The sequence below is a fragment of the Neodiprion fabricii genome, chromosome 4, assembly GCF_021155785.1.
Source record: "Neodiprion fabricii isolate iyNeoFabr1 chromosome 4, iyNeoFabr1.1, whole genome shotgun sequence".
Classification (NCBI taxonomy): domain Eukaryota; kingdom Metazoa; phylum Arthropoda; class Insecta; order Hymenoptera; family Diprionidae; genus Neodiprion; species Neodiprion fabricii.
The window spans coordinates 8129013-8154946 of record NC_060242.1 but is presented as its reverse complement, the minus strand read 5'-3'; the positions used below and the strand labels follow the sequence as shown (position 1 = coordinate 8154946).

At 38.4% G+C, this 25934-nt stretch overlaps 1 protein-coding gene across 3 annotated transcripts in view; it reads left to right on the top strand.

Annotated features, from left to right (window-relative positions):
- The first annotated feature begins 5562 nt into the window (after nt 1-5562).
- LOC124179624 (protein artichoke) overlaps nt 5563-25934 on the top strand; it is a 120556-nt gene continuing 100184 nt past the window's right edge. Inside the window, exons 1-2 of one of the 3 annotated variants that reach the window (XM_046564210.1) lie at nt 5563-5967; nt 6034-6633. The gene's annotated coding sequence lies outside the window, so the exon portion shown is untranslated. Of the gene's footprint in view, nt 6634-25934 lie in introns of all 3 variants that reach the window. The other 2 variants (XM_046564211.1, XM_046564209.1) reach the window with 2 other exon arrangements.

Below are 25934 nucleotides of genomic sequence, written 5' to 3'. Positions count from 1 at the left end.
ATGCATCTCGATATTCGTGAAATCCCCGGTGCAATTGTTAAGGTGTGCAGCTGTGCCCGGCTACCTGTTAAGCCGGGGTCACCGACCTTCCGTCATCTATTTTTACGAAGTTAATTTAAGAGGGCAGCTCGCGGGAAGGTGGGCACAAAATTCCGTACAAAGCATCGGCGGAAAAGCTGCGGTGCTGCAGACGGTCGACATCCACCGCCAACGCCACTGGCAGGAACGAAAGCGTCGACCCGACGAGCCGTGTAACCGAATTAACTCGGTGCCCACACCTGGTACCTGCCCTCTTACCCAGCATCCGCGTGAAATCGCTGGCTGTTTCTCTTGTTTTACGTATCGCGTGTGGAAGCTCGGTTCTCCCGACATCCGCCGCAGCCGCTTGGGTATTCCGATATTGGAAATCAGAAAAGGTCAATACGGATCAGGGTGTACACTGGATGAACAGTCTCTCGGCAGTTCCCAATTGCACTGTCTACAACCGTGTGACATCATCGCACTGCCGATTGAACAGCCAGACAAAGTCAACTAACAAGACATAACCTGGGGCGTATAGGTATGGATGGGTACGGTACAAGTCCAAAGCGAAGGAACTTGCCGGGTGAGGTGTACCTATCCGGTGTTTGACGCTGTATTGCACTCCGTCGAATGTAACCACCCGGCGGGAACACGATATATTGCACTGAAACTTCTGATAATCCAAGTATTGCTTTATCGATCCAGATTCTCCCAGCTTGGATTATACTCCACCTGCATGCCGAGGGGTTAACCACTCCCGAAGTTGGGTGTACATCTGGCAGGTGCAGTGTTCAAAAGACTCGATCACTTCGACTGACTTCAAGCGATCTCGAATTACTTTACGAAATTAGGTGACTTCCAAGTGATTTGAAGTGATTTCTAATGCCTTTGAGCAATTTCGTGACTTCGTGACTTCGAGTCACTCCACAGGATATTTTTTCAAGGTGAACACTTAACTTTGGAAGTAGTTACCCTTTCGATCTGGACCGTATGATGATCGAGATGGGGTGACGTCTTAAGCCTTGAAAACTACTACATGACTGGAAAATAAAGCGCAATTCCATTCCCGTTCACCCATGAGAATAAGGGTGGAACGACCCAGCAGTTGTTGATCATCCTTTTTTTTCAAACTCTGTTCGCACACTTTGACTGTGTTATTTAACATAACGATATCTGCTAGCAAAACAGCTTATCTGATAAGCGATCATGATAGAAACATCATACCGCATTGGTTATGTTAGAGACCTTATATCATTGCGGTTCAATTAGACTCTTAAGTAGCAATTTTCCGCATATTGATGTAAGTAACTTAATATATTTATCGCACTTTGTGACACAGTCCGTGAAATTCTCAACATCCGGAAATGGATGTTGATTGAATGAAAGTTGAAAAACCAATTGCGGATCTTAGAACTGCGAGTTCGTTCTGTAATAAAAAAACTCTATCTCAATGTTCCAGTGAAAGAAATCGTATCTTCAGCGCTTCGAAGCGTATTCTGCGTAAACAACTTAATGTTACTTTTTGTAGTGATTTACATTAATGTGCAAGTCCAAGCTTCGTATTATAATTTCCACATGAAGTAATCGGTTTGTGAATCTTCTACAATAAATATTCAAGTGTATTCATTACGCATTTCTATTCTGGTAAGTTTATTTTCAACATCCTAAATTCGGAGTAATACTTCAGAAATTACTAACTTATTTACCAAATTTATAATTTTTTATGATCAAAATACATTATTGAATTCTTAATATGATGTAAAAATTGATACTTGTAGTCTCTCAAATATTAAATTCGCTATTATACGCCTCATAATCCTCCGAAAAAGAAAGTTTTGCATTTTTGCACTCCACGCAAGCAAGCGTCTCACATACAGAAAATGGTTTCACACAATCTGATGCATGTGAATTATATTACATTACTTGATTTATAGTCATTGATGAAATCTTATTTTGGATTCTGTGCAAAACTACCAGAAACACTGACGAGATAAGACGATTCTAACGTAACCGATGAGAGAAACTGTTTCTATTAACCGGAAGCGATAGTCAAATCTATTTAAACAAGGGGTACTTTAATTTCATTTGAACAATGTCCACAAGCAGAAAAAAAGTTTTTCGACTCAGAAAAATTCATCCCTTTATCGCAAGGTAGAAAGGCAATTTATATACTTGAAATTGAGATTACCTGACTCATTCGATTACCGAGAATGAGCCTGTCGGTTTTCTTTTAGTCTCTAGTTTGTATTTTCAAGCCTGCCTCGTTTCCTGTAAATTACATTTCATTTATGATTTATCATTTATGATCAACCTCTTAAGTGGTACGGTGTAAGTAAAGTAAACTTGTTCAAATCTATCATCTATCTTTTTTACTTTACACACCCCTGAATTTCCCCACGTATCGATAAGTTGTCTAAACGAGAAATATCATTCTTGATTAAGCGACGACGCTGATATGCACGTATTGGGTCTTACAAATTAACGAAGCAGCTTAATATCAGCTATTTGGATGATATAGCTATGTCGACAAGATTTCAAGCCAAAGTATTATTATCGAATGTATGCAACGCGAAGTGAATCGAGCTGCGTATCTCTCGTGCAGTCACACAATACCGCGGTGGCAGGAAGAGGCCAATCATCGGTCGATTTCAAGCGTAATTCCATCGAGTCATAACCACAGCGGCTACTTCAAAACGCTTTAACCTTAATCTTTCTTAGAACTCAATTGGACATGAGATTCAGCCATACGTCATTGATGATAATTTTAAACCGTTGTATAAAAATAAATGATGAAAAAAAATGGGTCTGCAATCACCGTATTTTCATACAAGTATATATTTTCCTTAGATAATTATTTTCTACCCTTTCTTCGTTTTTTGGTATATACGATATAATGACAAGCAATTCGAGCTAATTTTCGAAATTATGGATGGATATGAAAAAAAAAAAAATTCGAAATCGACTGTCGATGGGAAAGCATTTAGAGCAATAAAATATACGTAGACCCAAGCAAGCTTTTCAAAGCACAGTAAACATCATTACAACCGATAAAATGAAGCAGACACGATGCAAATAGTTTTTTGATGAAACAGCAAGTGATCGAATCCAATGTTGAATTATTTGGACTAGGAATGTTTAATTTCCCTTGAGGCGGTTTTTTTTAACATGTCTATACCAATCTGACCGTAAAAATGCTAAGAATCGATCATGATGTTTAAATACTTCTACATTGGTCAACGACTTGAAGTGAATTTCGGTGACATTTACCGACCAGAAGGCTCCAACGTCTAAAGATGACTGTAAAAGAGTTGACAAGGAACATGAAGTGACCTTGATTAACTTTGTGTGATCATCAAAAGACTTTCAGTACTTTTATGCGATTATCAAATGGCTTTTTCGACTCACGGCAATCAACGTCAAAAGACATTTCGTTGAGGTATCCTTCGCGTTAAGTGTGTTAAATTCTCGACCTTAGGTGTTAAAAATCGTCCGATAACGTCTGGAGTGCGTTAGTGACAGTTTTCCGAAATTGGCAATTTACCTGATTACCTAGTTTGTCGAAAAGGGACTTTGCCGGATGCCCTCGTGTAATTTTAACGGCTGAACTTCAACCGAGCAATTAACATCCTCGGGAAATTTTGAGTGGTTGATGGATGGTATAAGGCAGCGCTGAGGGCGTAATTTTGTATCTCATTAAACCGTCGCGCATCGCAAGCCGGTTAAAAATGCGCTGCGTTATTTTCTGGTGGAATAACGAAATTTCACAATTTCACCGAGAATTCTCATCCTCAACTTCTGCAATTATACTACATGTATTTATATATATATATATATATATATATATATATATATATATATATATACAAATATTGCGCAGCTTCTTCGTCAATTATGTTGAGAGGCAATGGAAGAACCGTCAACGTTAGAACAAATTTCGCACTCGCTTGCGGTGATCTAATCGACTTCCAACTCTAGCGGTTGAAATTTGAAGGGGACTCGCTATTGTTGTGAGTCAAAGGTTGGAATATTGAAAGGAATTCCACGCGACTCCGCGCCCCCGTCATTTCTTTGTACGATAATGGCTACCTCTTTTCACTGAAATAAGGCAATGATACACCATTGTCTCTGAGTACTTCATTCCAAGACAAAGAATTCGCTCGGATAGAAGAAACAAGACGGAAAAAAATGCGGAAGTAAATACGAAAGAGGAAGTTACTTCGCTCGAAAACTTTCAACTGAAAATTCGATATTATAGTAAAACCGAAATCTAATGACGATACCGTATAGATATTTCAGTAAGAGTAACAAATTTTAAACGTACCATAAACAGCTTGTATCGACATTCGAGAAAACATTTCCTCAATTTTGCAATACAATTTGCATCACGAATTGCAAAGAAATAACGTAATGGATTCTAATCGTATTTTACGAGTCGAAAAGTCACACGTTTATGAAAGTTCTGTCACATGAGATTGCTCAGATCTTATCTGAACTTTGAAATAGTCAATAACTCGATGTATAAACTGTGTTGAGATTCTACGATTAACTCACGATAACAGGAATTTTTTTTTTTTTTTTTATCCTGCAAATAATCGGTGACTGTTGGAGAAAAAAAAATTCAAAAACGGAATGAAATTGACAAACAATGGTATCAAAATGACGGAGGCTTCGTGGAAGTGAGCAAAGCTGATCCGTCTTCATCCCTACACGAAGTGCGAATTAATGAAGTAAAGGGAGATCTTCGAAAAGATTGAATATCCCAGCAATACTGAGAGAGTAGTCGCATGTGTATCTACGTACGTTATACATATATGCTGAATATGAGGACTCCAAGTTAACTGGATTAACATTTATTTTTAACACACGACGCCTCAAACGGATAAGAATTACTTATAAGAATACCGCAGGGATAATGACTTGTTGGATTGACACGTCAATTTTAAGATTAGGTTCGACGGTCATGGGTTATCTTACGTTTATCGAGATTGACTTAGTTTCGCGCTCGGCCAACCGTGGCGCTGCAGGTTTCTCCGTACTGCCAACACAACTGTCTAGTATGAAAAATGACCCGTCTCAGATTCATTGTCCCAAAGTGTACGTAACAGAGAGCGATAGAGAGAGAGAGAGAGAGAGAGAGAGAGAAAGAGAGCGCGTACCATCAATCGAGGCTACGGACGATGAAAACTCAGCTATGACAGTTTCGTCCAAATAGATCTCTAGCTGGGTCGTGGGTGATTGCATATAGTTCGCCTATACAGAGGTAATACAATATAAGCAGGCACACGGTAGGTACAACGGCAAGGCAGAACTTGTGCCCAGACCAAAATGTGAGAGGGATGCTGCGCTGAACCCTGCTCTGATCCACGCCGGCGAGCTACCGGTGCCTTTGCTCTCTCTCTCTCTCTCTCTCTCTCCCCCTCTCTCTTTGCTCTCTACCACCCCTTCCCCTTCCCCCCCACCATCCCCTCTCATCCTCGGACGGGATGCCGTCTCCCTCTTATTTTGCTCTCTCTGACGGCGCTCCCTCGGCTCTGCACAAGCTCTCTCTCGCAGTCTGCCGGCAACTCTTGCGTGGACGCCATCGCGCACTCTGCACCCCGTAGGAACGCACCCGGTGCGCGATTAGTACGACGTGTTATCGCGCCTCGTTAACTCGCGGTCCGAGATGTAACCCGTTATCAATTAATACGTGACGCGTAACGATCGTGAACACGCCAACTGCCAGACGAATGCACCGCGGTAATTACATCGCGACTTTTTTTTTTCTATTTTTTTTAAATTTTTTATTTCCTATCGTCATGAGCGGTCGGACGTTCGACGAGGGATCGTCGTCCTGAAGCAATTAGAAATCTCGCTGCTTGTGGTGACGTAAAGTACGAGAATCGTGGATCGTTTAGTAGCTGTTACTCCGATGCTCGAACGAAAGCTTTGATGTAACCGGAAATCGTGAGAGAAGTTATTATAATACTATAGAACGAGACGGTTTTGATATTAATTCCATTTTTGTGTTAGACTGCGGTTATTGACTGGTACATTGTCGGGTGATGAAAAGTGGAAAAACCGTGGAGAAAATTTGGAAAAGGAAGTTGGAAACTGTTTAATCTACTTCACGCTCTGGCATTTGGTGCTTCGGCTCGAGCTCGATTGTGACCTTTTCAATTGTTGGGGTAAAAAGAGCAACGGTTACTGGCACGAGATACGAGATCATATGTTAAATGGGACCCGATGAACCAGTTTCATAGAACTTGGGTATCCACGCGCACCAACACCATCGAGAAAGTGGAAAACTGACAATTACACGCGCACGTGGAGGATAATTGAGTTTGTTTTTAATCAATAGTGCTCGACTATACACAACAAATTGATTGAATTACGGTAAATTGAGAGCGTTGATCACTGTTAAGCTCTCTAGTCTGTCCGTCTCCTTGTAACTCCGGACGACAAAACGTGACACGGGAACGTTTATACCCACATGAAAACAGTGATGGTTAAAACGTGAGCGCGATACATCCGTGTGCAGTGACGCCGTCCACCGGAATAAAGTGATCAGTTAGGATTAAGGTCACGAACACCAGAATGCTCGCCCTTTGTCGTCGACTTTAACCGCCGTAGGTGAGTGGATTCAAAAACGACTATCGTTAAGCGTGCTCGTGAGTGTGCCTCACTTTTTTGAGGCTGCTGTCGAGTTTTTAATAAAAAAAAGAGAGAGAGAGAGCAGGCAAAGTTCCAGGAGTGATTCATGTGGAAGAAGCTGGTAAAGAGCTTCGAATCTTCAGGTACTTCAATACTTGGAGGTCGAAAGAGTTTGAAATGTTTGTAGATGAAAGGAAAACGGGAGATCGGACATTCGCATGCATCTTTTTTGGATTGATGAGTATCAAGATCGTATTTTTACTTACCGTTCATTGAGCATGGAAAGATGAATAATATAACTCTTCCAATGTCGCCAAGAGAGTCAAAAGCTGATCACCAAATCTCAAAGAGCGCTCTCTCCGTTCTTTCTTGATATGAAATTACTGTTTATGTTTGTATTGCCTCTCCGGCATTCTCCGCATCGATTTGTTTTTGTACCCATGATCTTGAAGAAACATAATTCTGGGTATTCGATAATCCAATTGCGTTGTTGGTAAACTCGTGGTTAGGATAGACACCCGGAAGTTTCTCAATGAAATAACTCTGTCATCGATGAAACATGAGGTCGAAGTTAGCAACGTTACTTTAACAATGAATGCTCAGAAAAAATCATTGCTTAGGATTTCCGGATAGCTACTAAATAAAAACAAAGAAAACATGTTAATATTTTGAAAAGTCAACTTCTTGAAAGCCGTTCCGAAATTGTAAAACAACTGTTTTTTCCATGATGTTTCGTTACGTCAACGTTACTAACTTCAGACTTCTGATAAAACAGCGTTCGCTTAATGGGAAATTAATGGTTCAGACTTTACTTGCGAGTCGTTTTCTATCGCATGAACCTTACTCATGTAACGTCAAATTATTGCAACGGACAATTCTTCACATTTTCAAAGACAAAATTCAATACAGCGGATTGCGTTAAGCTCTTTTGGATTTATTTACTTATGTTTGCTGAATAAGATTTGAAGTACAATTAACGATGTTATCTCGCACGTCTTCCATTCTTTCATATCGAAACAAAGGTATCGCGTGATTTGGATTGCCAATTAGTTTTAGCTTCGGAGATGAGCTTCGAATTTGAAACGGGGTGAAAGTGACTTACGTTATTCCAACAATGCATGTTAGGCAAATTCGTTATTTTGCAGCTGAAGGATAATCTGAAATTCGTTAAGCCGTGATAAAGCAGAGTAGGCTAATATTTTATGAACATAAAGTTATTGACGTTACAGTAACGATGCATTTTTATGAAAAATCGTTATTTCACACGTTTAGAATTGTCTAAGCCACGGTCAACCAAACATACTTGTATATTTCGAAAAGTCAACTCCTTGAAAGTCGTTCAAAAATTGCATAATAATGATTTTTTTCCCTGCCACGTTTCGTTACGTCAACGTTGCTAACTTCAGCCGCGTAATATTTAAAAAACTCAACTTCTTCAAAGGTAACTCATAAGTAAAAACATATTGAATTTTTTCCCAATGTTTCGGGTTTAGTTCACGTTAGCGTAGATTCAACTTCGTTGTTTTGAATTAAAAAAGAAGACGTTAATCTATATACGAACGATATTCCACAAAATCTTCAAATACAGTTACTGAATGCGCGTGATATATTCTGTCAGCTGATGGTAATTTCGAGCTTTCATGATTCATGGAGTGACAAGGATGACGAAAAATGCCGGAAACAGAAAAATCTACTACCAACAGTCTTCCTTCTGCTCTGGAATTTTTTTTTTTTTTTTTCTGTTTTCTTTTTTACATCTTCAGAGATGAGAATAATAAAACGAACCCCGCATTAACAGGAGCCAGATGAGAAAGGGAAAGACAATTATTCAAATTCGCTTCGAGTTTTTCCGCGCGGGCTTGCGGCAATCCTTTTCGACCCTCCGAGATTTACAAACCCTTCAGAACCAAACGAGAATTGATATCAAAACAGTCAGTACCAGACAAGGATTGAGCGATCATTTATCGGGGAAGTGTATAGTGTCAACGTTAAGGTTACAATTTTTTGAATCTATTTGTAACGTAGTGTATAAATCGAAAGCAATGTTTCAATTTTAATGCAATACGGACTACTGCCCCCTCCCCTAAGTCATAATGCAATCTGCATTTGTTTAATTAGAAAAAAAATAAATAAAAATATGTGAGCATTCAATATAATAACTTAATTTTAGGTGTTACCTAAGATCACTTCTGATCGGATTATTTTATTTGTTTATCCGGTAAAAATAATAAATAAAAGTCTTGACTCGAGTATTTTTCCGCATAAAATAGATCTGGCTACAGTGCATGTAACTACTGAATATTGTCGTTGCCAGTGTTTCGTTGAATTTCGTTTATAAATTCATAAAATGAGTAATGAAGCAGCTCAATTTTGACCCGTTTTGCAAAGAAAAATAATTATAAAATGAAAAAAAAAACACGATTTTTTCACAAGTCAGATATGTCTTTCATTTTTGAGTATGGCTGACTGATATTTTTGTGATTTCTCATCATTTAAATTAATATATTCACAAAACTACGCGTCAGAATACATTTTTCATCTTTTTTGTGCAATCTACGAGAATTTAAATTGATATGAATTACAGTGTTTCGTATAATTCATGTTTGGCAGTTGTGGTTAAATAGTATCAAAAATGTGCGTTTTACACAATATTTCGTATTGACTGCATGCTGAATATCCAATTTTTAATTATTAATTACGCAGAAACTACACGTCAGATTTTCCTCAAAAAATCATTTTTCACGTATTTAATAACGATTAATAACATATTAAGAATTTTGCTTTTTATGTTTACGTTGCTCTAATGTCCGAATAATCTTAATTCAAAATTTGTTTTCAATTTTGCTGTTTCTTATAATAATTTATCATATTATCCTAAGTTTATTTCTTGACGTTATTCCCAGCGTTTTAACATTCCAAAGTTGGTGAAACACTCCTCGCGGTTTTATAAAGCAAGAATAATGAGAGCAAGCTTCACCTTCCTGATTTTCGCGAAGTTATTAAAACGATCGAAGATGTAACTTGGTTGGATAAATTTTAATTCACACAATTGTGGAAGGAAACAAGCTCATCTTTTATTTCCTCGGGCTTTCTTGTCTCTTCTTCCTTTACATTATACCTGATTTATAAAGGGGAAGAAACTTGCCAAAAGAGAAATATCAGCTAAAATATAAATTCTATAACTAAAACACCGGACAGTACGCGATCTATTTGTTCGTTTCTTAGTTGTTTGTTTATTCTTCTACCTTTGAAAACTGTTCCTCCGTCTTTGAGGGATATACCTTGTCAAGAATAGCGATGAACTAAGAAAGCGACCGGTAATTGTTCGTTACAGCTGCAACGTATAATTCTGAAGATTTGTAAACAGTCTCGATCTAATTTGTCCAATGTTGGCTCTAACAACATCGAGCTAACGAGATCGAAAGTGAAATGGAAAAAAGAAGAGATCGATGAAGAAATTTCTCACCAGCAGCAGCAACTCAAAAACGCGTTGAAAAAATAGTGATTTACTCCGGCATGCCTCCCTAATTGCCTCGGTTTTAAGCCTGTATTATTGTTAGCCTCTTCTTCATTATTTTTCTCTTCGCAACTGCATCGCTTTCTCACCTCTAACGAACGAAGCGATATCACTGGGCTTCAAAATTCCCGCATCCCTCGGTAGGAATTCATGTTTGCTTGGTCGACGGTCCGATTACATTCTTAGCTGGAGTTAATTGCTTCTAATCCTCTCCTAAGGCCGAATGTTAGTCGAAGCTCAGCGCCGCTCGTTGAGTCAATGAAGGTGCAAGTCACTTCACGGTTGATTATTCCTCGGCGCGAGTTCTTGAACGAAGGGCAAGGCGATAATTAGCGACCCCAAGGAAAACACCATTTCTACCCTCTTTTCACTGTCGTACCGTTTAAAAAGAGAACTGGAAATACACAAAACTTTCCCAAGCCTAATGACTCGTCTCGTTTATTACAGCATAGCGAAAGAAGTGCCAATCATATTCGTCGAGACGGTTATATCTTAAACGATTTCAAAAGTTTGGCAACAATTGAACATTTTTTCTTCACACTTTACTCACAACGTTCCAACATATTTACTGGAAAACTTATACCGATCCAACACAATCGCATTGTTTTGTATTTAGATATTGGCTCATGATTCAACTTTGAAACAAGTAATTGAAAATATTAAAAATATTGATTGTCGTTTCAGTTATAAATAATCACGGATGAGATAACGTTTTTCTGTTTCTGGGATGAACGGTATTTGATTTGAAATTTTACGGGGGTATATTTCAAAGTGGTAAAAAAAAAAGAAAAAACCAGAAAACTACAATTTCCCGGCAATCGTGAAGATGCCGTTATTATAAAATTCATAAGTCATTCGTGGAGCTGAGATAAAAAAATGACGACAGCATCTTCGGATAATCGGAACGAAAATTGCGCATCCCGACGATTAAGAACAATGGGCACGTGAAAAAGGGTTGACTTAAAAAGGCGTTAGGGTAGATTCTAGAGAGAGAGAGAGAGAGAGAGAGAGAGAGAGAGAGGTTATTTGGATTACGGAAGAAAAGGATCGGCGATCGTCGTTGGTGGAAGTGCGTTAAGCCCTTGGAGGTAAAATCGTCAAGAAGGAAACAAGGCGGATGTACGTGAAAGTCCCCGGGCGTGTATTTGCAGCTAGGAAGAAATTGATGTTCAATGTGGCCCTTTTCGCTCCCGGTTTTACCCTGCAGCCATAAGGGCGGGAACGAAGTTAAGCGAAGGGATTGCCCATTGGTTCATTCCTTTCCCACCGACGCGCGACTCGAAGTATCGAAGCCCTATTACACACGTAGGACTGCTACGAGTATTACCTCCTCTTATAACGACACGGTTGAATTTGATCGCAGGACGTGTGGCTCCCTCAGGCAACCGTTGGAATTGAGTCCTGGGACGTGACGTAGAATTTGGAGAAAATTTTTGACCCCCTGTTAAAGTTCGCTACAACGAATATCCGGACCTCTTGTATTCAGGTTTGCTCGTGTCCCGGAAATGCACGGCTTCCAAATAGAACTATGCTATAAACAATTCTAGATGCGAACGTGAAGCAAGCACCGTTAAATTGATTTTTTACTTCGTGAACGTTCTTGGAAATCAGGTATACGATCGATTTTTAAAGCCTATTTGAATTACAGTCGAACTCTTTTACGATTAGGAAGCACAGCTGAACAAAAAAAAAAAAAAATTTCTCGTTGTCCTGATATTTTACGTGAATTTTACTGTTTGAGAACGTAGAATTTACGAATAAAATTATCGTTATACTGAATTGGCTGTAATTTTTATGTTATTGTAGTTTTGTAAAGAGGGGGATGGTTTATAATATAATAACGATGTTATTTCCAAATTTCACGTTCTTGAACATGAAAATTCACGGAAAAAATCATGGTGACAAATAATTATTCTTCAAGTTATACTTCTTTAGGCGCGTTGAGAGTGAAATTTTAAGATACGCGCGAATCACTGCAACACAAAAGTAACAGGTTGAAGCTGCCCGCTAAACCGCTCATAGCTACCAACAAAATAGAAATAGAACCTCTATTAGTCGCACATGTTGGCACGCTCGTCGGCTCTGATCACTGTTTTCATACTTGTAATATTTATCCACATGTTTCTAGTTTCTATATTTACAACACGTGTTTTAGTTTCATACAAGTGCGAATTATACATGTGCTAATAAATTATGTTCAGTAGTGATTTAATTTGAATATTTTGATCAATATTGTTTATTATTCGTGAATATTGGTGAAAAAAATTGTGCTTGTATACTTTTTCAAGTGCTCCAATATAATTGAGGTTAACTGTCCGCGTGTATTATTATTTATAAACTATTTATTCAATTTCCATTCCAGTTTTCAAGATGGGTAAAACAAATGCGGAAATGTGTAAAAATTCGGCAAGGCTTGTTTAATGATACCAAAGAAGTATAACTTTTCACGCGCGTACATAAGTACACGGACCCATTTTTTTTTTTTTGTGTTTTACATTATTGGTAAACTTTAGATATTAAAAAGAAATTGATTTTTTCACATAAGTATTTCTTTCTTGAGTTATATATGAAAATGTCGATAAAATAAATAACTAGAGCCAATTTCGAGAAACTACGCTTATTCCTAAGGTCATTGGTATCAAATTTTACTAAAACGACTCGAATGTCAAGAGCAACAAAACCACTGTTGATCATTGTAGTATACTATTGATTAGTCCGATTCATTTAACCGAGTCTCATGAATTCAGTTTAATTTCAGTAAAATCAGTCAATATCCATCAATTCGTTCTTTATTTATTTCAATTTCGCAAAGTAATGTAGTTACTTGAATCATTCAAACGACACTGCAGTAACGGGAAGTAATTTGAAGCTATTGTCATCATAATATAATAACCTTAAACCTTGACTAATATTACAATTTTTTTCTTCAAATTCGTCATGATTCGTTATGCTTGAAACTTCGAAAGGTCGCATGGAAAGTGTGACAAGTCTACGGAAAGTCTAAAACACGTTGAATCTGAAGATTGAATTGACCTTCGGAAACCTTTCGGGCTCTGTCAAAAAGTTAAACGTTATAAAAGAGCCTCTTCCGATCCGTTTCGACCGTTTCCGAGCCCACCCGAAGCCGTCCGATTTTTTTTCCGTCCCGTTTCGATCGTTTTCGGACCCGACCGAACCTTTCCGAATTTTTCTCGACCCCTTCCGATGGTTTCCGGACCTGCCCGAAACCGTACGATTCTTTACCGACCCGTCAACTGTATTTTTATTTTTAAAATCACACTTGCAGCTGTGCGAACTGGAATCAGATCTCAAATCGTCATAGATAATTCATTTTAACCGTTTCTCTGATTTCCCTGACAAAAAATGTGCGTCAGCAGGTCGAATAATCGGAGAAAATGGAGAATAATTAAATATCAAAATTCTTCAATTCCGTCATGGTCGAGCTTTTATTCGTTAATCCTTTCAAGCTCACTTTTTCCGTTCGCTCTACTTTTTACTCTGTATAAAACGTTTCACCTATAAACCGCACCGTACGAAGAGAGTATCCGTAATGCATTCAACCGCAATTTAATTACAAAAATTGATCGCAACTCAGGCACGAATAGTCACATATATGTACGATACATTGCGGTATTAGCTGCGGAAACTGCCTATCCATTACTGTCCTCCCATGATCGAAAAAAGTTTCCTTCACAGAGGTGACACCGCAATCACGTGGTACAGATGCATCGTTAGAGTGAATGAGTATAAAAACTGAAATACGGATGGCGTTTTGATTTCCGCAATATTTTAAGCTACTCTTATAAAAACCACTGACTGCATGGCAGCATTTTTCTCTTTTAAGTCCTTGTCGATTTTCATACAGACAAGATATTCCAATTTTTAACTACGTTTCGCCATCTTCAGAGAAAAAAGGAAGTTATTGTAATCACTCCGAAAATTAAGGAGGTTGGAGAAGAAACTTGGAATGTAATCAAGCGTCTCAAGTTATTCAAAAATCAATCGCAAAAAATGTAGACAACTCAATGAAATACTATCTAAATGGCTTATGATATTCTTAAGAAGATGTTCGTAAAATATGAAGATCTTTGTCTGTATTGTTTCTGAAAAATAGTGAAAAATTTTTGCACGAGGTTTTACGCATTATCCTTGAGCTAATGCTCGTAGAATACTTTTTCGGAATTGCGTAATAGCCAAATACAGTTCATTTGGAAAAAGTGATTAGAAGACAAACGTTGCATATTACATTAGTAATCTTTCGAAAATCTTTACTTCGAAATTATTTTGTTAATTTTATTAATTGAGAAGCTAGTTCGTTATTTTATTAGCCCTTGAGAAGCGCTTACCAAACTCCTTAAAGGCTGAGTTTTCACTAGATCTTGACGATTCAAGATCTAGAGAATCATCTCCGACCATTTTCGGATGAACGTTTTTGTGGGTGTGATAAATTTTTTTGTTCAACGATATATCGAGAAAAAGTTACCGGATTTCAATGAATTTGGTCTCAATCGACGTGGCTTTTCCAAAATTAAAACTTATTAGATTTTGACTTTGATCGGTTCAGTAGTTTTCGAATTATTTAAATACCAAAATTCTGGAAGATAAAATGAAAAGGATGATATCTTGATAATGGATGAATGTATTTAAATGAAAATTGGTACTGTAAGCTTTTTCAGGTCGCTTATCACAAATCTAAAATCTAATTTGCACGACTTAAATTTGGCATATTCAATATGCTGAAAAATAAACTAAAAGCATATGGATTTTGCTAAAAATTGATACTCGAAAGTTTTTTGGGTGGCTGATGACAAATCTGAGGAAAGACTTCTAAAATTTGCAATGGAGGATCTATTATAGTGGTTTAAAATAAAAAAAAAATCGTCATCTCTTTATGTAATATTATACCTGAAGGCTTTCAAATCATTAATCACAAATCTGAATTTTTCTTTCGAAGTTCGATTCGATGTCGATATTTTTTTTTTTTGCTGTGAACTTGGATCCTGCAGTGTAAAAACGGGAAGTTCGACGGCTGGCTCACGGCCAACCTAAAGCCGCGTGTTTTCTGTGTTTTCTTTTTATTGTCATCCTTAAGAACTTTACCGTCTCTCTCATCGCCGAGAGATCAGTTTCCAACGCCTGCAGAAGGTAAATCAGATATATTCAATCATCCATCTGTCCGACTCAAGCTCACGGCAGAGTGACGTTTGCAATAATTTGCCTGACACCTGTGGTCAGATATGATTAAAATATTCGTATGCAAAACAATCCCTGACGCCAGATTATCGGATTAAAGGATGAGTGAAAAAGAAAAAGTACTCATAATGCAAAAATTAATGTTCGAGCGGAGAGAGCGAGAAGCTGCGGTATAAGATGGAATGAAAAAATTTTACTAAAAACAAATGACCAAATGTTAATGTTTGACTTTTTTCATCGAATGTTAAGAATTTTTAGAAAGAAAAACAATCAAAGTCTTTATCTGCATTATCCTGATTGTTTATCTAATTTAACGTCCTACAGATACTTTCAAGTTCATCACCCCATTTCACGTCTGCAGTCATGTGAAATTATATTTTCAAACTAAATTGGTCACGGGATTGACGCGACGTGCTTTAACAACCGGAAACTCCGTCATTACGACCCGTGTGTCATATTTACCGAAATTCAAAGCAGGAAGCGTTTATATCTTCGCACGATTTTCATTATCCGGTGTCGTATTGCTTGATGGCCGCGCCGCTTCGTTGAGTATACACACACATACATATACACATATATATATATATATATAAAATTCAGATGAAAGTTGACTCGCGAGGTGCGATTTCGGAAAATAAAAATACAGGATAAACAACAACCGAACAAGCAGAACCCGAAAGAGAAGAAACGGAACGGGGTGAAGGAAGGTAGGTAATTGCATTGAACTCCCGATTGGCACCGAGGGTCGAAGCTTAGCCGAAATGATATATTGCCATCCGTTCCCCACGGCGTGCCTCAGCTGATTCGTCGAAGTGCTCTTTCGAATGCTTGACTAATGAAGGGGGAAATGGTGTAATTGACGGTATTTCCGAAGCCGCGTCGTTCCTCTTTTCGGTAAAATCGATGTACGCACACAGAGACGCCTTTCGCTAAGTTGCAGCTGGACGAACTTTGTTGGATGTGATTTTTTTACTTGGTTTCTTCGATCAATTATTTTGGTTTGTTTTATTTTTTTATTTTTTTAACGCTTCGTCTCTCGTCACGCTGGAAAACATCACCGAACTCTGCTTTTCGATTCGGTTCTTCTGCACGAGTAGGAACATGAGTAATAGAACCATGCAACGATTGTTTGCCATTTTTTATAGATGTAATATTATATGCCGGAATCTCTCGAAGCTTGTAAAAATCAACCGCGCATGCGCCAAATAATTCAATATCATTGGTCGGCGAAATCTTCTCGCAGCTATGTTCTTGACTGCGATGCAGGCGAGCCAACGTACGCAAAATTTGTACGTTTGAATTTTAAATGAGTATAAGCATTAAATTCCGATCGTACTTTAAAGAATCGACTTTCCGACCCGATGACAAATGCTTCCCAAACCTTTCCGAGTCACTGCCTTGATTATTTGCTATTCTAACCTCGAAATTTTGTGTCAACTACATCGCCGCTAGAAATGGTTTGACAGCTGAAACTCGGAATGGCCAGCCTGCGATGAACAGCCGATAAAACTTGCTCATGCGCAGTTGATTTTCAAGTTTCAAGAGATTGTTCCGGTATACACTATGCTAACATCCTAGTTTCGCAGGCTATTTGAAATAATTGCGTCTCGTGAAAAACCATAGCGTTCATTTTTCGAGCCCGAATTATATACAACCATGCTTTTGCTCTGAAAAATTATACAACATTGGATTCATTTCGTTCTGCGGGGGACGTAAATTATACTTATTTCCACAATTAGAATATACCTAGTGTCGAGATAAACTATACTTTATTGTTGTGCATGTACGACGTACTGAAATAATGTGCATACTTAATTTCACAACGCGTTTCGTTGAAACTTGATTTATCGTACATAGAGTCGCGGTTATTGGATAAAAGACAGAAACTCGAGATATTACTACGAAATTTTAACCAGAATTTTTTGGTATAAGCGTGAGTTAGCAAGCTTCAGGATTTTTGGTATCGTTTATAAATTTACGACAGTAGTTATACTGTGTCTCGGTATTGCGTACATGAGGCATTCCTCAAGGGATCGATCAAGATCGGAAGTTCAGATTTGAGATTTGCCACGGAATATTTTGCATAAAAGTACTAATCAAAAAATACAGGGCGATTTATTTCTCAATCTTTTTCGGCATTCTCTATCTCAGATATTTATCATTTAATTTGCTATTTTCAAAGCAGTTGTTTGCTGAAATCTGAAAAAAATGTCGAATAAGGTAGCGAAATCCAGGAATATTGTTTAGCCCTTGTTGGGAATGGAGTTTTCATAACGACAAAGAATTTAGGTGGGGTACAAAAATGTGAAAAAACAAAAAAGTCGACGGGAAAAAATCCCGACGGTTAAACTACCGACAGTTGAAAACGTATAAATAACATAAATACAGCGAGATGAATATAGAAAAAAAAAATTGAGAAGGCAAAAATATACAAATAATTTTATACGGACATTTTGTTTTTTTTTCGTGAGATTGGCCTAGATTACGAGGGGCAAAATATTGAATCGTGAAAATACCGAATAGTCAAAACTTCGACTTTCCAAATGTCAAACTCGTGCCTTTGTCGAAAATACTGTAACGAAAACTGAATTTTCTATAAGAGCTCAAAAATGTTGTTATGTATTTCGTTACGTTTTTCTGCACTATTACAGATTTGGAAAAACGGACGCTCCGGAAATGCTAGAATCCCATGTGCAGTTTATGCCGATGATATTCTTGTACCTCGATCCTTTGATCGTACATAAGTTTCATCGGTCGAAACAGGAAACTGATCATGTTTATATGAACCAATCCAACCAAATAACTGGGCAATTTGAGAAATAAAACTTTCAACTCTACCGAACTTTTAATGTACGTAACTTAAAGATATTGTGCTCACAAACTCGAATCTTAGGGTGATGTGTTTTTTCTGCTCTCGGGCACTCCGTAAAAGACCCATGCATTAGTAAAGTGTAAAAAAAAAAAAATATGAACCAGTTTTGCGTTCTGAGATATGTATCTTCAAAATCACGAGAGTTCAGGCTAAGATCTCCCAAATTCAAATCGTGACATTCAAAGGTAGACGTTTTAAATTACTCCCAGTGAGATCAAATTCTTTTGGCAACTCGAGGGCGAATTTCGAATTCTCTTTTTAGAAATTAGTCGGGCTTTAGCAGGTTTCAAAATCCGATGAAGAAGAGTCGAGTGCTTTTTTGGCCACTTCTTTCTGACTATGACGTAACACGTGTACACAAAACTCCGTTCTACTTTTCTTTCGCGTGTCAGGTACAATATAGTTTATTTGTAACAAGTAATAAGAAGGAAAAAGTATAACACGCTTATCGGTAAAACATTGAAAATCGGTTTATTTCCGGTAGAATCGGAAGTTCAAATTAAAGCAGACATCACAGTATTTCATGCCCATCATTTCGTTGTTAAATCTTGCATGTTTCAAATTTGGTTTCATCCAGTCATTTCCGAGATCATTGCGGTAGTTTATCGCACAAACCGACAGACCAGCATTCAAAACAAGAAAAAACAAAAATGTTCTTCGAAAACACAAAGATTCATCGAAATAAGAAAAAGTGAATTCCGACCGAAAACAATACTCGTCTTATATCACCAAAGGTGAAGAAGAGTAATTTATTACAAAGGTGTAACACAGTAGATACACTTGACAAAAATTATTCCATGTTTGCACTGAATCAAGAGCGGGTATAAAAAGAAGATCTAGTTATTTGACCCGGTAGAATTGTTAAACCGATGGTATGACTGACTGTTCAATTTGACTCGACTGTTCCATTTGCGTCAGCCTCCGAATGAAATATGGCCAGGATGTTGGATAAACGAAACTTGTTCTGACATGGAAAAATTTTATTACACGCCGTTATTATATTTTGTATTTACTTCTGTCGCCAGCTTTGAGATAAAGTGCTTCATTTCAACTTCCTCCGTTGAGTCGAGAATTTTTGAGGTAATTGAATTTTTATCTCCGTGTCAAGATTACATAAGAGTAAAACATCTGTCTGACAACGAATTGACCTCTCTCTCTCTCTCTCTTTCTCTGTCGAACTCTTTTTCTTTTCAGTTTGTTTGTTTTTTTCCTACGAATTATTCTCCCTCCGTCAACTTGCCCGTAATAAAAGTTTTCAATTCGGGAGTCAGAGTAATGCGGACAAGGTAAAAATGACACTTAACACTGATACTTTAAGCCGAGGCGCAAAGAGTGTTTCACAATCTGACAGACATAATTCATGTGCAGGTCCGAGTACGATTCGTCGTCACGCGCCGGTATATTTAAACTTACTCGGTGTACGGTAAAAAGCGTGCACAGTTTCACGGGGTTGTTTTATTTCCGATTTTTCCTTTTTCCTACCGACTAACGCGTACGGTTTTAGCACATCGTAGAATCAGGTGTGATATTACGTATATACGTTTACTCGGTAAACTTTCAACGGCGAGAGATGAAAAGCTCGACGTTATTCAATATTCCTAATAATTAGCACCCTCGTGTCGCTGCGGGTACTTTGCATCTCGTCGACGTTTAATTCGGTGGAAAATGCCTGGATTTTACACGTCCTCAATTTCAAAGTATCAACATCACGTATATTCACATTGCCGAAATCGATCGTTTTCCGATTCACCTGTTTGGCTATTCCTGCAGCTTGGTCGCACTGAAAATTACGTTTTTTTAATTTAACTTATCGTGACAATTGCGTTTGTCATTTTTGACACCAACGTTTTTTCTTGCCTGCGGTATTTTCAGCGGAGCTTGGACTTTTCGCGATTGAAGAGAAAGCAGCACGAATTGGACAGGATTGAAAGTTCGAAATTCTATACGAACGAATGCGGTGAAATGTATATGTCAGAAAGTTGAACCAACTGCAACTGTGCGGAAGACAACAAGTTTTTTTTTTTGAAAGACCAGTATCGGGTAAAAGAAATTACACGTTTCATGAAACGAAACATCTCTTGATTTGACTGATTTATCGTTGGGTGTCAAGTTTCGGAGGACACGTTTTCTAAACGTAATCAACGATGTCGTTTGAATAAAAACTCCGCATGGGCTAAATAATTAATCGCATTCAACGCTCGTAGTCTTTTACTTCGTTTTACGTTTCGTCATTTTTTATTCATTTTGTGTTGTGGTATTATTGTTGTGAGATTTTGTTTGGATTGAAGATGAAACCAGAAATAAGCAAGCAATTTAACGTGGATCAAGGGATCGGGGAATTTCACCCTCTCCTCTGGCACTTTAATTATCGCACGATGTGTACAAGTTAATAGAAAGTAATATCAAAGCCGGCGTTCGTTGTATTAGAAGTGCCTTGGTTCTGATTTATTAACGTTCAGCTGCATCTGGGATTCTTCTTAATCTTTGCCGTTTCAAATTTAGATAATTTGAAAAAATTGGACCCCTTACGAGGAGGTGAAACACGATAAACGCTGTCGAAATCGGACCAATAAGTGTCGCTTGATCCAAAGTGAATGCTTGAAACGTCTGAGATTCTGGCAGGATTGAAAATTTCCTTTGTTCAATTGATGGAGGACTGAAGAGAAAAAAGCTAAGTGATAGCTTTATTGGTCCAATGACGTTCTGACCACCCTCCCAATCCCGTAGACTGACAATCCATTCAAAGGAGGTGCGATATTATAAAAAAATTACAAGGTTCGGTTGTGTTAGTTTGGGTAATCAGCATTTTTCCAGATTTCCTTCCAAATGTTGTGTTAGGTTAGGTTAGGTTAGCGAACCGGGTTGTCGGGTGCGAGATTATTGCAAATATCAAGGTTCGGTTGGGTTACGTTAGGTTTCAAGCATTTTTCCTGATTTCCTTTCAAATTTTGAGGTCGGTTAGGTTGGGTTTCAAGAACATTTTCTGATTTCCTTCCAGCTGTTGGGTTAGGTAGGGTTAGGTTAGCGAACCGGGTTGTCGGGTACGAGATTATTGCAAATATCAAGGTTCGGTTGGGTTACGTTAGGTTTCGAGCATTTTTCCTGATTTCCTTTCAAATTTTGGGTTGGGTTAGGTTAGGTTTCGAGCATTTTTCCTGATTTCCTTCCAAATTCTGAGTTAGGTTAGGTTAGTTTTCTTGAATTTTTTCTGATTTCCTTCCAAATGTTAGGTTAGGTTGGGTAAGCGAACCGGTTTTCCGGCTGAGATATTATTGAAAATTTGAAGGTTGGGTTTGACTTATGTTAGATTTGGTTAGGTTATGATAGGTTTGGTTGAGTTAGGTTAGGTTTGGTTAGGTTAGCGAATCGGGTTGCCGGGTGAGATGTTATTGAAAATTTCAAGACTGCAGAGTGCTCCTCACGGCTCTATCGCTAATCGCAAGAGTGACGTGAATATGCAGGTATGTACCCGGGGTCGTGCGCATGTGATATTGAAGCGCTGGGTCGAGGGTCGGGGGGTTGCATCAGGAATGTCGGATGTTCGATCACAGGATCCGATGGCGTATGACAATGATTTCAGACAGCTTCCTACTCCTCGCCATGCATTACCATAGGGTATATGCCCCCTGCGAGGTCTCGGATGCGTCCTCTACTCCGCCATCATGCGTGTATCTGCGTATGGTATTTGAGGTAGACTTGGGGCACGTAAACCGTTTGATTAACAGGTTCAGTGCGGACGCGGTGCGCGTGACGGTATGAGCCTATCATCAATTACCCTCCTCTCCACACTCCTGGCTTATTTCTCTCCCCCTCCCCCCCCCCCCCCCCCCCCCCCCCACTCCTGCCCTACTGTAATTTTGAATATAGACGAGACGCGTGGGCGTAGTCTCTATGCGTCTGTCTGCCTGCCCACTTTAGTGTACGTAAACATCGACCGTTCACCACTCAGGAACATCGGGCACATTGATCCGCTGCCTTTATTCGAATTCGTTGAGATCTTCGGCCCAGCTCTAGAGCTTAGGTAGCCCCTCTAACCTTCGGTATTTCCCATTTTTTTTTCTTACACACATTCATAACGTCGGATATGCTCGGTGATGAATATTTTCAAACTCCCAGCCAGCCGGTCGTAAATCCTGATCAACTGGAACGTTTGACTGGTACCAGCTTTTCCAGTTCGTATCAAAATTGGTAGCCACATACAACCAATTAAATCAAACCAAAATTAGTATCCGGTATCTTTGGTACCTGATTTCACCTTAGAACTCATTTTTTGAATGCACTACTCCGTGAGGGTACAAGCAGGGGTGAGTCGGGGTAGATTTTCGGTTTTATTATGAATTTTCTTGTTATTTTCAAATTCGAAATTTGGTGTAGATATATGTAGGGGTTCCAAGTATTGTCGTCACCATTTTGGATCCCCCGTTTTTCAAGTTTTCCAAAAACCCCCGAGCAAAGATTATTGAAAGACTTGTTGCACTTCTTGACTTTTTGATGCAATGGTGCTGAGGCCTAGTCTTAATTACCAGAATTTGAAGCCACCATTTTGAATCCCTGATATTGAATTTTTTAATTCTGCTTTCAAATTTAGATACAGTGACTCCCAAAACGGCAGTGTACCAATTTTCGTCCAAATTCAACGAGAAATATGAGAGTTATTAGAAAATGTACGTGTATCATCCATTACCAATTGGCACTTTTTCTTTCTGTACATTATACCTACGTGATTCATCGCCAGTCAACCGGTTAATCAAAAAAGTGACCCGATCATAGGGTATACCTCATACTTTATAGCCATTCTTTGTATACAGCGGACGTGAATCAGGACGCACGAATGAAGCATAACTAAAAAATTACACCTTACACGTCAACATTTGGTAAGAGAGTCTTGGAAAATATTGAAATCCTGATCGAGAAACCATTGTGGCTTTTTACGATAAAGCATCTCTGTCACTTCTTGATGAGATTCACGTGAGATTCATGTGATGACGTTTTCCTAAAACGATCTTGTCACGATCGTTTAACGAATGTGGAAATATAATTGAAAATCAAGAGAAACAAATATAAGATACATTTTTAAGAGGATGCAATTTTACAAAACGTTGCACTATTCCATTTTTGAGGATATTTTGCTCTGGCCGGAGCGAATCGCGGATAACTTATCAAACTGTAGTCAAGTCAAAAAGGCGACAATACAGAATTTTTACACAAACTCACCATACGGGGTCTGAAGAAAAAACAAAAAAAAAAAAAATCTGCAAAAAAGGAATGAACACGAAAGTATAAATAAAGGAATTCTTGGTAATGGTGGGATGTAATTTCCAACGATACTCTTTGCAGATTAGATTTTAAGCGAACACAGAGGGTAAAAACTTGATGAAAAATTATGCTTTCGTTACTTTTTCTTATCACGGTTTATGAAAGTGTTGAAATGTATGCAAATTATATACATTGTCAATTCGGTCCTGAATTCATCGGCACTAATATGGAATTCCGAAAACATGTTCGATGTGCAATTTCGATCTAAGCGATGGGTGCAGCTATTGATTAAAGACATCTTCCAATGTCCAAGTCTTATTACTTCGGATGATTTCACGCCTTTTGAGGTATAATCACATGAAAGCCGGGACCTGTGAGAAGTTATCTCGCACAGTTATAGATACGTTCAAAGTGCAAATGTGACGGCTGGTATCAAGGATCCTCAGATTCCTAATAACTTAGCCGAGAACTTCTTGACGTTGAAATATTCGATCCGCCACCCCGTACAAATCTCGCCTATCTCTATGGGTAGAAAAAATAGGTGTAACATCTTGAAACGTAATTTAAACATCGACGTCTATTCGTTTGAATTAGCCAGTTAGGGATCCAAATTTCCTCAACCCTCCAACAGGGACGTCAAGTGTTTCCTGGATTTGACTGGTTCAGGTCTCTTTCCAGTTAGTGTTTCTTGAAAGGACAACCTGTTAACCGAAGATCTCTATGGGGAATGGGGTAAAAAATAGAGTGGGTAACGACACACCGGCAGAAGGGAGGAAAAATAAAGCATACACGATATGGAGATCGGTGAGAGCACGTTATGAATATTCATCGGTGTCGATGGAAAACGGTACCACGTCCTTTGTTCTCGTACTCTACTCCAGCTTATAATGCCCCCCCTTTTCATCCTCTGTCTCTATTCTTCGGCCAGCTTCATTTACCACGTTTGCGAATTATCTCGTGTACCTACACCCACCTACATCATTCCTTGGCTGTGATTGACATCGAGTAGATTAAGTGTGTATCGCGTGTACAGTCTGTCGAAAAATTTGCGAAGATCAAAGACTCGTAATGTAATAATGGATTCGAAGTGGCTACTAAAGTTTGACGATTTAATTGAAATTTTTACAATTTTAGATGATTTATTTTCATTCCATTTTCATTAAACGCTGCTCATTTCGATTGAAAACTAATGTTACAAAAATTTCAAACGTCACTTAGTTTAGTATAATGAAACTGCAGGTTATTGTCAAATGAAATTGGATGATATTTTTCAAAATCAGTCTTTACTGTGACATATTCAGTTCCTTTTCTTTTGAATGAAGCTAAAGTCAGTGACGTTTTGCGTTTCGGAAAAATCCTTATTCTGCAGTTTTCGGAATATCTGAAATCTGGTAAATTATAACAAGGCGAAAGAAGAAAAAAAATGATATTTCAAAAACTTAGCGACTTCAGAGTTACAACAAAATTGCAAAATAGTGATTATTTCCGTCAATACTTTGTTAATCCAACGTTACAAACTTGATCCTCATTTTTTCTACAACATTCGTGCGAGCGTGTTAAAGATTCAATAAATCTTTGATCCGACTGTACACTCGATACACGTTATTGCCCCAATAGTATAATTAGCATACACGTATAGTCGCCTCCTGACAAGGCGACAGCAGCTGGCGTATCTCGAGGGTTCTTGCAGGTTTTGATTCGAGGAATCTAATACAGAGTATCCGAAAGCACGATTAGGGGTTGGGCGAAGGGTGGAACCTCGATGTTCCTGGGGTAGGTAAAGGACACGGTGCAATTTACATACTACCGAGTAATTACCATGATTGCTCGACGATTCTGTCGTAATTGCGAGTCTAATTGCTGCGTTTTGCAGCCTTGTGTCTTTTTCCCGGAGTCCTATATTACCAAGAGCGGCAGTGACTGCAGGCAGTTGTCTCCTACAATAGACCAAATTTGCGGTTAACTTTGCCGGTTCACGCTCGAGGTACAAAAACTCAATTATCCCTACCAGCCTCCAGTGCTGGAGTAAATTTTGCAACTACGATATATGTATACTCTGGGCAAGCCAAAGGACTCGGTTCTGCCTCTTGCGTTCAGAGATGCCCATGAATGTCATGTACAATGTACAAAGACGTTCGAGCTAGGCGATGATCGGGTAAAAAATTCTGGAGCATCTTCAAATGACTCTGTTTACGATCATTTTTTTTTTTTTTTTTATGAAAAACCGTTCAACGATTGGATTTTCGTAAATTGAAATGACATTTTTCTCAAACTTTAAACTTATCTGATTGACATAAAATTTTGACTAGCGATTAAATACACGGAAGAAACATTTGTCTTTACCTGTTTCAGTTATTCCATTCGGAATCCTTTGTCTGTCATAGAGATGGATTCAATTAACCTCAAAAATGATGTAAAACGGTATTTTCTTACCATTCCAAT